Genomic DNA, 17,599 nt, shown 5'->3' on the forward strand with positions numbered 1-17,599 from the left:
GTGTGTGTGTGTGTGTGTGTGTGTGTGTGTGTGTGTGTTGTGTACAGATTCCCAGGACTGTGCTACTTGGAAATGAAATGCAAATGTACAGATATATAACTAACTTTGTTCCTTGTTGCATTAGATCAAAGCTTGAAACTGATGTTTGTGTAAACAGACTGAGTGTTTGAAGTGACGGCAGTGTAGAAAAGCCCCCGGAAACTAGCAAAGATGGCCTGCTAATGGCCATTGCTTCTCTACCAGCATTGACAGGAGACTGTAAAAACATATTTGTTTTCGCTGAAGAAATACATTTGTTCCCAGGACAAGAACAAATCCTGGAACAGCGTAATCATTGCGGAAAACCTCAACATGCTGTTTCAAATCCTTAAACTGTCAACCAATGTGGAAAACCTCAACTCAGTCTTAAAGGTCTAATGGGTACATTAACCATGTTTGACTTCCAAATCACAGGCAACCCATTGACAATCCTGTCCTTTACAATATGGATGTCCTGTATATCTGAAATAGTCATTTGGCTCATTAATGGACTAATGCACCACATGAATGGCTGTTTATGAGGTGGACACCATCCCTCAAGCACCATATGTCCCAATGATACTGTCTATTTAACAATCACAGATTTCCTATTTTAAAAAGATAAGTGAACTAATGCGTGACCATTAAGATAATCCTAAAAGCTTTTTATACTTAAGGCTATTTTGGTCACAACATGTAATTTAACTAAAACTAAACAATGTACATATTGAAAGACCTGTTGATATGTGCTTTAAAATATTGTTGAAGCTCAAAGATAAAGGATCATTCAGCTAATGGACTAATTAAATCAATGTTTTGGTAATTTAAAGCCGATTTTCACCAATATAAATAATCAAATTCTTTATATTAAATTTGGGTTGATTCCTTGGTGATTATTGTGCAGGACTTCTGACAATTTTATTCAAACCTACTAAATCTAAAAATACACTATAAAAAGAATTACAATGCATAAACAAATGATTAAATAATATAATTATTTGAAATAATCTGCATTAATTATTATTTCAGATTAACACACTGAAAAAATGCTTTGAATATACTGTATGTACATTGGTTTCACATGAATCAATTAAGTTACATCAACATACTTTTCCCTCTTGGTTTAGTTCATTAATTCTTTGTCAGAAAACATAATTTATTCAAGTAAGTTCCACAAAATGATATAAAGTTATTTTTAAATTACTCAGTTAAGTATTAATAATTATTTTTTTATATGTGTCACTAACATGATATATATTTCATGTTTTACATAATATTTTTTGTATTACTGATTTATGTTAAAAGATTATGCTAGTTAGATCATATTAGCTAGCAATAGCACAAATGCTAAGTTATGCTCCTTAAGTAAAGCAACATAAAGCATGTTTTTGTGTAACCGTCCTCAAAAGTCAAATTTTTACATTTTTTTTTTCAGTGCTGGCACATGTGTGTGTGTGTGTGTGTGTGTGTGTATGTGTGTGTGTGTGGACTCGGATATACATAGTGGTTACATTGCAGGCTGAGAAAATTGTTTGCAATGTGACAACATATGGTTATACTGCACATAGTGAGAGTGACGTGGGAAATCTCAGTTACTGGAAACCTTCAGAGTGGTGACATAATCTTTATGGGAAATGTCTTCTCATAAAATTACAGTTATATTCATTGAAAGCCCCTCATTTTTGGGGGAATGGGGGCACACAATATTGCGAACAAGCTCACTGTTATAAACAGCTCTAAACAATAATTACATAGTAATAACATGCAGTTAATTTGTGTTACTCAGTACTATTTAGTAAATACATTGTAATACGAATACTGTAATGTAAAGATTAATCACAAAAGTTATTTGTTGTTGTAATTGATTTATGTTGCATTTATTGGGACTTATAGTCTAAGAACTGCTGAATGAAATCTGAGCCATTTTACCATTATAATTTTTTCGAGATCAGTGCATAAATGTTGCTGGGTCTGGAGCCGTGACTTAGCAGCATACACATTCCAGACAGTCTTCTCAACTGTATGTTAGTCAATAAAGGTCCTAAAATAAAATCTTAAAAATACAAAGCGCATGGTGCACCGGGAGAATATACACACAAACTGTAGCTTATGAGGTCTGTTTCCAACAAGAACTGTAATATTATTCAATGCAAAATTAATTGTATCACCTTTTTCTTGGTGCAAGTGGGGAAATCCCGCTTGTGAATAAAACAGCATCAAGTGCAATTTTAGAGTCAGTTCTAAAAATAGTATTTAATTTATCCAATTAATGACACATTTGCTGGATCCCATTTAACTCGCAGAGGGTGAGAAAATAACAGTGCTATATTTTGAAATGCCTCCTAAAGGACACAAACCCGTGGGATTATGCTTGTCATAGAGGGGCTACACCTCCCCTGAGGCTTCATAAACTCTCTGAAATACACAGACAGTGTTCACACTCTGTAAATCTGCATGCCTCACGTCACAGGCCTGCTGCAGCAGATCACCTCCCAGACCTGCCCACTCACCTTTGACATAGCGAGATGTTTATATAGTGCTGCTGCTGAAAAATTGAGGCTTTGTTTTCCTGTCGAACTTCCACTTCATATCACAGTTTCAATGTCACACATATCACATATAAATCTAATTAATTACATTTGTAAAAATATTAACAAAGTGTACTTACAAAAAGTTCCCCAAATAATTACACATTAAGTACATTTGTTTCTTTTTGTTTTTACTTATTTTATATTTAAGGACGTGTATACTTGCACTTTAAATAGAGCACAATAAAAAAGAATGCTTCCTTAAATCTCAAATTAATCTCAAAATAAGCCATTTAATCCTGCTCTAATAAAATGTAATGTTATTTGTGAGTTTGCAGGCTTGTCAAATGTATCATACTTCAAACAAGGTGATCATTTTTACACTATGGCAAGAGCAGCATGGGAAGAATGAACATAAGAAATGCCTTATTTAATAATGCACGCATGTTTCCTTGCAGCAAGTGCACTGGAGGCAGTGTTTTGATGAATTTGTGTTGTCCCATGGTAAGTATTGGGAAAAGCCAGGCACAATGGGAATAAGGGTTCTTAGTGCAAGTGCTATTTCTTTTACAGAGCTTTTGGAAGCAAGTATATTATTATTATTTATTTATTGTCAGCATATGAGATCATTTAACATGCATACAGAAGGAAAAAACAAATCTTGTTAGGGTGATTATCATTATTTAAGGATACAAGAGCAAATGTTTATCAAGTGTAATTGAAGAAATTAGTGTGTTCTTTTTAATTCAAACCTATACATATAAATAACAACCAGCAGAGGAATGGAATAGAGAAACAACATTTTCAGCACAACAAAAATGTTGTGCATTATTGATATTAGTAAGTTACAGTTTTCGATTGCCCTTTCAACATGCACTCTAGTATATTTTGCCTCTTTTCATGAACAAATTTGATGAAATCAAGAAAAACTAGCCTTTTGGCCTGGTGGCATGACCTTTGTGCAGCCCTATAACATAATGTGGAACTTGAGTAGACAGGTGCTTTTGAGTTTCCTGTCTCAAACAGAACCGTGATCAAATCACAAAGGAAAGCTGTAAAAGACAGAATGAATGGTCAAGCGAATAAGGCCTTTCAAAAGAATAAGAGGAGGTGAAAAATGTAGAGAGAGATAGAGAGAGAGAGAGCGAGGAAGAGAAAAGCCCCTCCCGTGGTACACAATGCTCGTAGCTGGGGTTAAGTGCTAAGATTTCACCCAGTGGGACTCGGGGTCCACATTTAAGCCTTCCATGGTGCAGGGGCCACCCCAGTCATCTGACATAATCACAATGATGATATACAGGGACATTAGAACAGGGAGCCGCTGACATGCCGAACAATAGCTCCTCACAGCGGGACCGGCCTTTCTGGGCATCCAGGTGCAGTCCCAGACCGGCAAATTCCTCCTCACAACACGCCCCCCACCCCCCACTCCCCAACCCAGCCCTCATTGTGTGGCCAAAGATGCTCTTTCAGGAGTGGGATGAAAGGAGGAGAAAGAAAGAGATCAGAAGTGAGAAGAGAGAATGAAGGTAAGAAGGTAAAATCAAAGTAAAGTTTGAGCATGTTGAAGAAGATCGTGATCAGCTCTTTGGTGACAAGAGAGTTAATTTAGTAAAAATAAGACAATAAATTTGAAGGAAAACCGCACTCACAGAACAAAATAGGATCTTCTCCATCGGGTCAGATGATCTTTCGAATTATAGAAAGAACTAGACTCCGAGAAGGGAGTCGAAGATTCATCTGTCAACAAGAGTTTAGAACTAATGGGAAAAAAGTATAGCCCCTGCTCTGGACGCACAGACGCAGCCCTGTGTCTGCTCACTCAAACGTGTGTCCGGCAGGGCTGACCAGGCACAGAGCTGCCCCTATTACCCACAATCCCGCACTCCCAACAGCCTGTGCCAGGCTCAGATTTGAAAGCTTCAGTGAGCAAATCCTTGACATTGCACACATCTCCATGTGTGGTCCAGTTGTGGAGTTTTTCGTTATATATATAAAAAAAAGTCAAATCCTCCTATTAACGGGTTAAGTAGTTACCTTGTCACCAGACACCTAAAATCCTGTTTTTCTAGTTGCAAAAAAAAAAAGGCAAACTTGGAGGGCAGCCGTGTTATTTCTGAGAGGTGCTGTTGATTCAAGGCTGTGGAGATTCACTCTAACGGCCACCCTGCTGAAGATTCCAGTCCCTCAGAGAGAAACAAATGTGAATAAATTGGAAAATCTAGAAGACGAAAGGTGACAGGAATGTTGATTAATGTTGGCGGTTGTGTTCGCAGAGAGTCAAGTCTAAATAAAGGTTTGACAGGTTGGCATCAGATGGCTCGCGGTCAGGGTGGGAAAAGTGCACGCTATCGACATGCCTCAGAGAGAAATACATTTTAATTAAAGCAAAGCATAACTCAGTCCAGGAAAAGTGGAGAAAAAAATAAATGTGTGGTATTTGCAGAAAGATTTATTCTTTGTTCCCCCTCATACTCTTTCACATTTCCTTGTACCTCTTCTGCCTTCTATCTCTCTCACATTGAATGCTGACCATCTGTTTTTAATGATTTGAGTGTATTTTCCCAAGTCTATTTTTAAACATATCTCTGCAACTCTTAAAGAGCAAAAGCTAGTGTACCTTTAAGGAAAATGTAACAACACAGACAAAACTTGTCATATTTCCATCCTGCATTTGTCAAACAGAATAATCATAATTGCAAAGAGGGCTTGTTCTTAAAGCCATAATTATGAATAATGCTGTGGAGAATTGACTATCTGTGTGGTAGGTATGACAAGAATTGTGGAGTTTTAAGCCATCCAGGACCGTGGCGGGCTCGTTTTCTCGTGAAGATACAATATTCCTCTCCGGCTAGCTGATCTCCCCTCTGCGCCTCGGCTAAGCGCCTGTTTAAACTCAGCTGGTGACAGAACGTGAGACATGCAGGCAAATTAATTCGTTTTTTGCGTGCCTTAATTTTCTCAACTTAGACAGAGCTTGATGATGATGGAAGAAATACTATTTTGTAGTAATATACACAAACAAGTGCATAGTTATGCTTAATCTTTTTATTACACAAGTATATGGATTGTGAAATTGCTGAATTATGCGAGTGACTAAGCTGGACTCTGCTGACCTCCGTAATGAGACATTTCAAGAGTTTTATGCCTCTGTTCAAACAACCTCCAGATGCGAATATAGTCTCAGAGCTGGGATTAACGTCACATCACAAAACAACATCATCAAGTCAGGAAACCTGGAAAAGACAACAGCGTTCATCAGTCAGTTAATGAGTATTACTCACCCAAAGCGCTTTGCGGAAAGTATGGTTTGACATTCAGCTGTTTTGCATGGAGGGGGAGAGTAGGTAACCAGGCCTCATGAAATTCATCTTTCACTGTCCGGCAAGAAAAAGAAAGATGATTTTAACTGTAATATGATAAACATCATCTAAAACTGCTGCCCTGCTTAACGTGTGTGCTAGAGGGCACCCCACGATCACACATCGCTGACTGATGCTCCGAATGGAGACTGTTTCATAACACACAGCCTTTTGCTGTGTAGTAATCCTGTAAGGCCACACTGCAACTTTATTCTTAATCCAATCAATTGTGCGGATACAATGTCAATGTCTCAGAGGTCAAAGTCTGTGCGTTTTGGAAAAAAAGTGCTACTTTTATAACTGTCAAGTCAGCAATGCCGGTTTTTCCTCATTAATGTGAAAATGACAAGGAATAGGAATTCAATATTACATGTTCTGAGGAGTGATGACATTTCTACATTACGTGGTAATTATTATATCTTGATTGAGTATTTAAATTATATTTAAAGTGTGTTTAGTCTCCAAAACTACTGTGATAATTTTGCACTACTTTGTGTCTGATTTAGAATAGGAAGAACACTAGATCTAACAACCTGTTGAAAATGTTAACCGCCATTGTTATTCTTCCAGTCAACATTTGCACTGTAAAAATCAATGACAGCTGTAACTAATCAGTGCTAGCAAGTGACCATGGTATAAGCAGGATAATCCACGGCTAGGTGTGCAGTAAGTAAGGAATAATGTACAGTCAGCAAGTTGTTATCGCACAATAAACCCCAACAGGGTGATCAGGGTCTTCCATCACCCTGAAGGGTTTATTATGCGATAACAACCGACTGACTGTACATTATCCTGCTTATTACTAGACTACTTGCCAAATAAACAAATAAATGGCCATGAAACATTGATTTGCATTGAAATTGTGTAATTATGTGAGAAGAAATCACAGAACAGCTAAAATCAACCTCTGGTTTGCGTCGGAGTTCTGTTGGTGTTTCTAAAAATCATCTTATGAATCCTCATTATTCAGCCTATTACAAGACTACTTGCCGAATTGATCAGATGTACATGAAACATTCATTTGAGTTTCAATTATTTGATTAGCTTGTAGAAATTACTCAGTGGTCCGAGAAGCAGGAGAGATGGCTCACAGAACCCCGATGAGTGGTCTGATACGTCTTAATCAGTGGTGTAGTTGTGACTGAAGAGGTGGGCATACTGTGATTTTATTGAGGACCGTTTTTATTGAGACCGTTTTTTTTTGCTGGCATTTTCATTAACATTTACATTTATGCATTTGGCAGACGCTTTTATCCAAAGCGACTTACAGTGCACAGGGACAGTCCCCGGAGCAACCTGGAGTTAAGTGCCTTGCTCAAGGACACAATGGTGGTGGCTGTGGGGATCAAACCAGCGACCTTCTGATTAACAGTTATGTGCTTTAGCCCACTACGCCACCACTCCAGGTTTGATTAACTGTTCTTCTTATTAACAGTAAAACAGGCTTTATACCTACTCTAATTAATAAACTAATACAAGCGTAACCTTATACAAAATAGACTGTTAAGCAATGTATAGGTAATGACTTATCTTATGAGGCTATTTGTATTATTTGTGTACAAAAATGTTCTTTTCTGTGTATAGTGAAATAGTTTTCCTATTAAGAAATATAAATTAAGATGATTTGATATCACAGGGCACATCTGAAAGCAGTAAAAGACAGAAAAAATTACATTTGATAAATTTACGGGACAACATGTCTGCGAAGATCATAAAAAAACAAGCACGGGTGCAGTATTTTCCTGAATTTTATTAGCAATTTTTTATTTATTTAAATTAATTAATTAATTAATATTTTCACTTTTAGCAACAAAGTAAATTTCAAATTTTTTAATGTCACTGTAGATGCTAGATATGTCCCTACCCTTCTTGAAACTGAGAATATGATTGGTTTTTCGCCTCCACGTTGTGCATTAAAACTGTTTAACGCACACCTAGCCTTGGATTATCCCTTACATATAAGTACCACTAAACTGTAATTGAATGTTGTCTCAGGAAACCGATATCGTAACTAGTTTCATGGTAACTTCATTGATTTATTTTGCAATATCATTCTTTTCACATAATAAATTAATTTAAACTCAAATTAATATTTATTTATTGGCAGAGGCTATTTGCACTAAGCATGCACAAACAGTGATAGTGAGTAATAGTGATAATTAAATACAATCATACTGTATAGAGGCATCACTGCAACATGTTTATTGTGTTTATTTAGAGTCCCACAGATACCTTACATTAACCAGTACACCTAAACCTAACCCAAAACTTCTCTTACAACAATTATGGTTTTACCACAGTATCACCATTATAATTTCCATGGTATGTTGTAATAAATCACAGTAACCACATAAACATGGTTACTATATTAACACCATATTACTGGAGTAACCATGGATCATTAAATTAAAACGGGCGGTATGTCTTCCGCCAAAAACATGGTTACTACAATATTAATAGTGCATGTCCAATTTTACCCAAATCACCATGACCAAATCACTGCAAGGAAATCAACCTTTATATTCAAATGTATTATTATTATTATTATTATTGTTGTATTATAATATTAGTATTAAAGGAATTATTAAGAATGGAGACAGGAAACAGGATGAGAATAAGTCCGCCTGATATCGTGAAAGTGACGTGGCCGTCGCAACATTTTTGCAAACCAAAATTACCTGCTTTATTACACGTTTCACTGCAGTTTCCTAGTGAAATGTTCAGCGGGGGCGCCAAAAGTGCAAAAGTGGTGTCGTAATCAGACAAGGTTTTTAAGGTAAATGTTAAATGGAAGTTTGAATGAGTAAAACATACCTAAAACCTAAAACGTTTAAGCAATAGTGTTCTAAAAGCAAGTGAGACATGAATCGCACATATTCTGAAGCAACCACATCATTTTGTGTTGCTTCCAGGGCTAGACTGGTAATCTGGCATACCGGCATTTTCCCAATGGACCGACGCACTTTGGGGCCGATCAGGGGTGGACTGGTCATCGGAAGAACCGAGCGTGAAATGGACCGAATGGTCCACGATAAGCCAAAATGAGCCACCGCGTTATGCAGATCGGACCACAAAATCGCGCCGCGATATGCAGAAAAGGACAGCGAACAAGTGTAAAATCCAATAATTTTTCAGGTGAGTTACCACGGAAATTAGTCATGTTGGAATAAGTGTGTAAATGTAGGTGGGTCTGTAATACAAATGTTAAAATGCATTGTTTTTCAAATGATTTGTTAGAGTAAAAGTGTTTTGATATGATAACATAGCAGTGTGTGAGTAGTAGAGTTATAAAATAAGTCGTTGTAAAGTCAAAATCAGCCATTGTACTTGTGGTTTGTGTGAAAGTGAATAAAACGCACAGCTGTTCTAGCGCCTCTAATGTAAATTTTGCCAGGAAACTGTGGCGAAATGTAGAACGCGGCACTTAAAACTTAGTTTGCAAACGATGCAGTTATATTAATGTTCATTCTATGAGACTTGGTTGGAAAAAGTGGGAAAGAAAGGCAAAAACAAAGCTGGGTTGTACGCACGAGAAAAACAAATCCAACACCATTGTTACACCCTACAGTACACAAGTTTAGCGTCACTAGGGCCACAGTTTGTTTTCAATTTCTGTTTCCATCAAACTATTGTTCAGCCAATAGCAGCACTGTGTGGCAGATGCTATTTACAACTAGTGCAAATAGTCCCAAATTGTCAATCCATTATTTATTTCTTGATTATTTCATGACGGGGATTACATCCATTACTTTATGTATTAGATTTATATAAACCTACTTAAAAAAAGTTATGGGATAACATGAAACATCCTAAAGTTGTATTTTACCCAAAGAAGTTTTGTGGAATTATTGGTATGACTTACCAATATGAAAGTACCGATGTATACAGTACCTTTAACTTCCAACAAAATTAACATTGCATGGGAAGATCTCAAATCTGAATTGTTTAATTTAATTTAATAATAGTTAACTAAAAATAACATCGATCAAATCAACTGGAATGCAAGTGCCAAGCTAACAGACTATAAGCAATCAGATATTTAGCTGGCACTTTTCTGTATGTATACATATTTGTGTATGAAGCTTATTGAATCCTTAATCCATGTTCATTATAAAAGCACTTAACTTCCAGAGTAATAGAAATTGTTCATATTGCTGAGTAATTTATCAAATGAAACTGACTAATGTTTTTTTCTATTCTAAGGCAGGTGAACTTAACTTGAAGTGAACCTAATAACATGTCTATATTTGCAACTCATCAGAGCGGCGATGCATATTTGCACCTCTGACACAAATAAATTTACCAGGTGCCTTAACTCCATTCATTATCTCCATGAGCAAATGATGATTTTGAATCAGTATTGAATGAGCAATACTTTACTATAAGGTTCCATTTGTTAAAGTTAGTTAATAACATTAGTTAACAAGAACTAATAATAAACAATACTTTTACAGCATTTATTAATCTTAATGTAAATTTCACATTGAGCAAAATGTTTAATTTGTTAACATTATGAACTAACACAATGAACTAACCATGAACAAATGTATTTTAATTAACTAACACTAAAAAAGATGAATAACTGCTGTGCAAAATATATTCTTCATTGTTAACGAATGGAACCTTATTGTAAAGTGTCATCATAGAACGTTTTGTGACATCATAGAAGCAGGATGTATTCTGATGGTGAAGCAGTGTTAGTAGTCTTGGAAACTGTGTGCAGCCTATGGATTGGGAATGAAGAGAAGGAATGCTGAAATGGAATTAGTGTGGGACTAACTGAATCACTTTGTTTGAGGAACACAGGAGGGCAGTCTTTAGACACTAAATGCAGTCCCACATGAGGATCTGCACAGTGTGGCACTGATTAAATTACAAACACCCAATGCAGCCTAAAATGGCCCCAAATATATTATGACACTTAAGTCACATTTAAATAACAAACTAAATAAATAACTTATAAAAATACCATATATCAAAGTGACATTTGCAGACAAATGATGCTCAACTTCAATGTTCGTTGCCATTTTTTGCTATTACTTTTAACCAACTGGTGTCAATGTGATTTGTATTGTACTGTATGTATGAGGTCAGTTCCCCTCAAGTTCACACATGTGTCCCAGCAAAGTTACCACAGGTGTAGTTCAGCACATTAACTATGAACATGTTCCACTAAACTTTGACAACCAGAAGATGTCCAGATAATTCATTTAAGTTCATTTTGAACAGAGTAAACCTGTGAAATGTTTTATTTGGAGGGGAAAATGTACTTGTTTATCTGTAAAATAAATGCCATTTTGTATAACATTGTGTTGCAATGGCATTTAATGACAAGACAATAACATTAATACATTTGAAAGTGTGGCTTAAGTGTCCAGTTACTTGATATATGTTTCAGGTTGTTTCAAATGAAATAGATACAACTCAATAAGGCTGATCCATATTGTGAAAATTGCACATTTTGTTTTCAGAGAATGGAAACATGCAAAAATCAATGCTAGACAAATGGTAACATCCTGAACTCTATGGGGTTGCATTTTGAATTTGTGAGGTGAGATATTTAAGCTTTCTTTACACAAACAGGAACCAGGAGTTCCTCTCAGATTGTTCATTGTGCATTGGAAATGAATTATGAGTTCTGACCTGTTCAGTGAACTTAATGTCCAACATCACAATTTAAAAACTAACAGAGACACTTCTTGTTTTGACCGTATGATTTTAACCCTAGAATGCAAAAAGGGGGCCAAATTGACCCGATAGGGTGTGATTTTTTTTAAATATTTTATAAAATAAAAACATTTAATTCGTTGATATTTCACATAAACCTCAAAAATAGTGTTTGTGAACTTCTCCAAAATAATTTTTAAATGTGGTGGTCGAGAAAAAGTCAAATTTTTGCATTTCTACACCAAATCTTCATGAAGGGGGTTGAAATGACCACCATGCATATGCAGTTTTGATCAATATTGTATTAATTTACTGTATGTAATATTTGATTCGTTGGCATTCAATGGATTATGCAAAAATCTGCTTTGTGACTATGATTTAATTTAATATTTTTTGTCTTTAACTTTTTTTAGTTGTCAGTTGTCAGCAACACATAGGTGAACTGCTGCTTACTGCAAGCATGGATATATTTTTCACGTGCCACTGTAAGGTAAGTTTGGTCTGCAAACAGTATTTTTATTTTATCATAATATATAGTAGGATAGGTAGATTTTGAAGTATAGATATTCAAATATTCTAAAACAGCTAGCTAGCAAAGTGTTAGAGGTAATATCTAGCACATTTTAGCAAGTTGGCTTGCTTTATGAGTGTTATTCTATATTACTCTAAGATCTGTTAGTCATTGATTTATGAAATAATTCATTTGCACGCTGTAGAATTTTGGGTCATGCATCCTAGGGTTAAACAAGCCTCGTTGATGATGTTATCATGTTTCAACAACTGATTAAAACTGGTCATTTACATAAATTGTGCATTAAACATTTAATTTATTTAGCTCTTTTTTATTTCAAGTATCTTTATAAAAACATCAAACAGCTTTGCTAAGCAACTCACTGTTGATTTCACTTTCATAGCCCAACCGAACACCTTTTAGAGTTTGAGTTAGAGTTGCTTGTAACTAATGTCACTGTGGCCAGTTACACATTGTATAACTCTCTTCAATCAGCTCTCAAAGAGTAACACACTTGGTATGATTTAAAACTTTAATCTGGTTATTTTGAGTCTCCCTGACCATGTTGTCTCAATTTTTTCAAAACTTTCAAAAAATATCCAGTGTTCTGGAAGAAGGGGCATTCTCCTAAGAGGAGTATAAATCTATCTATCTCTGCCCTTTAGAGGAAATGAGCGGCGGAGAATGAGGTGTTTGCATGTGTGTTGTGATGTGTAGTTTGGCCAGAGCAGCAGGCTGATTAATCTTGCTGTCACATGTGCACTGCCTCAGATAGACTGCCTAATAAAACTCATAAACAGGTAAATAAGCAGCCCAGCTCAAGTCTTAATCCCAGCAGTGCATAAGCAACAAGAAGCAGTCCTCATCATAAATGAGGGACAATAAGAGTGATTTACTGCTCTGAGACTGTGAGTCTGTGTGCATGTGTTGGTGCAGGTGTCTGTTAGTGCCTTTCTGTGTGTGACTATGTGTATGAGGGCATGTCTCAGTGGCATTTGCATTGGTTTGGTATTATTTGTGTTCGTTACATATTTGTCAACTGTCATCCTTTAAATTGTGCACATGCACACAGATTCTTCTTGTGTGAATGCTTTCAATGGCTGATAGTAAAAACTGCTTTTGTCTTCATTTTCTTTATTTCAGGAACAAAACATGAACAACTGACAACAGAAAACATGCATCTTAAATTATTTTACATTACATTTATTCACTTGGTAATATTTTACATTGACGTTCCCTTTGTTGAGGGTTTATAAAGACTAATAAGCCATTTACAGATGCCTTATAACTCATTGATATGCGGTTATAAAGGCATGAACAAAAATGGAAACTTTAATGCTGTACTGGCCAAATAGTGAACCATTTTATATCACATGTTATAAATGTTATATAACACTTATTCAACATTAGTAACATGTGAAAATGTGCCTTAAAGGAATATTCCCGATTCCATGCATGTTAAGCTCAATCGATAGCATTTTTGGCATAATAATGATTATGTCTCGTTCCTCCTTTTATTAAACAAATAAGCTAAATTCGAAGTTACCGTGACGCACTTTACAATAGAATTGAATGGGGTCAATCTGTTAAGGTTAAAATACTCACTGTTTAAAAAGTATATACAATATCTAAACAATGTGTGTTAAAATTATTTTTGTGTGATACAATTGCTTACTAAATAATTCTGTGTAAAATTATATCTAAATCTTTGCTGTGACAACGTAACACTAAAATCTAGAACAGTAGTCCGCCGCAAACACGACAAGTTAAACAAATTTACAGCTTGGTGGTATTATTGTTTTGTTTGTTATTTATGATTGGATGGAACACCAAGTCATTGTGAATGTGAATGTACCTTGAGTCCAAGACAAATTTCCCTTTGGGGAACAATAAAGTGTATTTCAGTTAATTTCATTCATTTTCAAGGATTAATAAAATTGTGTTTTATAGATTAATAAGCTTCAAATTAATTTCTGCCTTCTAACCCTTCAAAAATTGGGCCCATTCACTTCCATTGTAAGTGCCTCACTATAATTATTTAAAAAAAATACAAAATATTTAAAGGAAGGAGGAGTCAAATTATTTTTGAGATAATTATGTCACAAATACTGTCAATAGAGCTCAACTTGTATTGAACCCAGAAAATTCCTTTAATGTAAAGTGGACACATAAAGCATTTACTGTATTAAGGATTTGCCAACAGTATAAACCTATGTACATACATTTCACTATGGTCATCAGGCTTTATTCAATGAAATATGCTGTGAATGAGAATAAAGACCTGAAAAGAGCTTTCGCAGATGACTTCATATAACTAGGACTAGGGACACTTAAAGTAGCAGCATTCTTTTGACATGCAGGTGACAAAGAAAATAACAACACATGTGAATCAAGACATTACAGAAATTAAAACACAAAAGCGGACTGTACAAACTGACATAATCCCTCCTTTTAATCTCACTATAATAGTCTATTTGTGCTGTATAATATTTAAGTTAAATTGTTGACTATTTGGCAAGTATTGCGTGAAAGTAATATTTATAGTATTTTAACTAGATTTCAATGATTTATAATGCATTTGTAAATAACTTATAAGTCATTAACACACCTCTTTATTAACCCCTTCACAAACTTTAATGTGAAGTGCTACCATTCACTTGACAGATACTTTAATCCAAAGCAATTTACAGTGCATTCAATGTATTTATTTGCATTTTATCAGTTTGTTTGTTCCTTGGAAATCAAACCAATTGTCTCAGTTGGTCTCAAACCATGCACTACCAGTTGAGCTAGAAACTACAGCTGAGATCTATTTAAACTAAAGCATTTTCAAAGACCTTCTCTCTTAATGGTTGTACTTAAATAATCACATTACATATAAAATCTTTTATTATTATTAATATTATTATTATTATTATCTTAAACACCTTTCATACATGCTTGACCTAATGATGTTTTAGCTCCTGTCATGATTCGGGAGGCCTCCATGTGCATAAAAACACAAATGTGTTATTTTTTGACAGGACGTGAGGAGATGTCCTAATCAAAAGGAAACTATGCACAGTCACTCCAGGAAGGGCTGATGAGAAAGAGGAGGGGAACACTGAGAGGTCTTTCACTGAAACCTGCTCTCTTCCATTTATGAGCCACTCAGCCATTCCCATCTGCAAGTCAAAGTCAACACTCAGCCTGAGCAATGAATTCATTAGGGGGACTTTGATTTTTGGTTAGTGTTTAAATTAATTAGTGTTGCCATTCATACTTCAGACATTTAGACATTTCAACAATCCCCTCTGCCAAGCCTGGCTATAGATATAGCTATATAAAAGTGTAAATATAGTGTGTTTTGCCTATGAATATAGATGATGATGGTAATGCTTCCCAATAGTTGAATATGATTAATTGTGTTTGAAGGTTTTAATAAGGGTTGGGACCATTAAAGTTTCATCAGTTAGGCAGTTAACTCATTTTAAACCCACAGTCAGCCCTTGCAACTCGTTTATTGTTATTATTATTATTATTATTTTATTATTATTAATAATCTTATTATTATTATTACTATATGAAAGAGTGGTAAATCGAACTTGTTAAGTTTTGGATTGCCTTATAATGTCAAAATGTGTTCGATCAAGTTGTGTTTATGTAAGTGGGTGTTGGTTTCAAACATCATGTGTCCCGTCACGCACCTTTGACAGGCGCAGTTTATGCGCCCAATTCCAATGTGGATTTGTGACACTGCAACCCCTTGAGCCATTTCACCCCGTGTGTACTATTGAGCAAAAACGAAATGTTATTGAACACACAGCCCTCAAATGTAATAAATGATTTATTAACCTTTTCCTCTAGCCCATTTCATCGGAATCACACGTTAAAATGACTTGGAGAATATTGAAATTCACAGCATGAAAGAACTGCAGTGGCTCTCATGCGGTGCGGTGTTTTTAAATAAGCAGTGCATGCACAAATATATTGCGTGCTTTCATTTATTAGGCTAATGTTGATTTGAAACTTCTGGATGAGAAATAATGATCCGGTCCTTAACAACTCATATCAGAATGTATTTAGAAGACTTTGCATAACGTGACCAACACACATGTACGTTTATGGACATGTAAGCCTGAGTGTGTTTTAAACAGGTAATGGGTTAGTCATGTCATCAGGTTAAAGCTTCACTAAACAGGGCTGTGGCTGGACGCTTGGGAAATTCACCGAAATCATAATTTGAATATTTTGAAAACTATGTTCAAAGTCCCTCAGAAAAGCATTTAGAATTTAAAAGTTAAGAGTGAAATAAAAACGGGTGGATAATGATTGATTCAAGCATTATACGTATAAGTAGCCTATTTATTTGTATAAATAAGTTAATTATTAATAATTTATTTATTAGTTTTTAACATTTATTTGTATATACATTTATGTTAAACGCATTTTAATGCAATAGCTAAAGTTAAGAGACTTATTTTAATGTAATAATAATATATAATTATATTATATTATGATATATTTTTATTATATTGACACAATTTAATTATGTATTATTTGTTTGTTTATTGTTTTATTATAATCAGTAATCGATGTATATATAGGCTACATTAACATTTTTACAAATTGTCAGTATACAATACACAGGCACTGACCCTATAAGACGATCTGAAAACGGATCACTTGATAATCTTCCTGTTAGCCGATATATGAGCACATATTTGTGAATGTAAGGAGACGCTGGTCGTTCCCGCAGACAGGGTGATTGATTGCATCATATTAGGGTCGTTCCTACACGGGGATAATTTTCTTTCCATGCCGCGGGCGATCATCACATGTGCATTTCTATGAAGTCTCCAGACTCCCTCTCTTTTCATATACAGAGATGACAACAATAACAACGACAACAACGAAATTTACCTTCCCGAGACGACATTTTGACAGGAAAAGCACTTTTTTCTGTTTCTTCCGGCGCAATTAATCACAACTGTTTATGAAGATGGCGTAATGAAACCGGGTGAATCATTGAAGTATAATTAATGTAGCATGCCATATGCCTGCTTATTCAAGACTTATGGCTTATTATTTATTTAGCCTACTATTTGAAAAGGTTGCAGCTGCATCGTTGTTAATTATATAAAACAATCTATATATGTCTTTCTTCTTTTTTACTTACTAAAAAATATAGGCTACAACTACAGAAAGGTGACAGCACCAGACATGTTAAAATCATAAAAATAATATCTTGATCATTGTAGCACGCAATCACATATTGCTATTTAAAAACTCAAGAATGGGCAACCATTTGGCAATTGTGAAAAAGTTGCATATGAATTAGAGAGATCAGATCAATTGGAACCATACACACACACACATACACATACACACGCACGCACACACACACACACACACACACACACACACACACACACACACACACACACACACATATTATAGAGATATATAGATGGAGAGAGAGAGAGTGAGAGAGAGAGAGAGAGAGAGAGAGAGAGAGAGAGAGAGAGCGAGAG

The sequence above is a fragment of the Xyrauchen texanus genome, chromosome 37 (assembly GCF_025860055.1).
Source record: "Xyrauchen texanus isolate HMW12.3.18 chromosome 37, RBS_HiC_50CHRs, whole genome shotgun sequence".
Classification (NCBI taxonomy): domain Eukaryota; kingdom Metazoa; phylum Chordata; class Actinopteri; order Cypriniformes; family Catostomidae; genus Xyrauchen; species Xyrauchen texanus.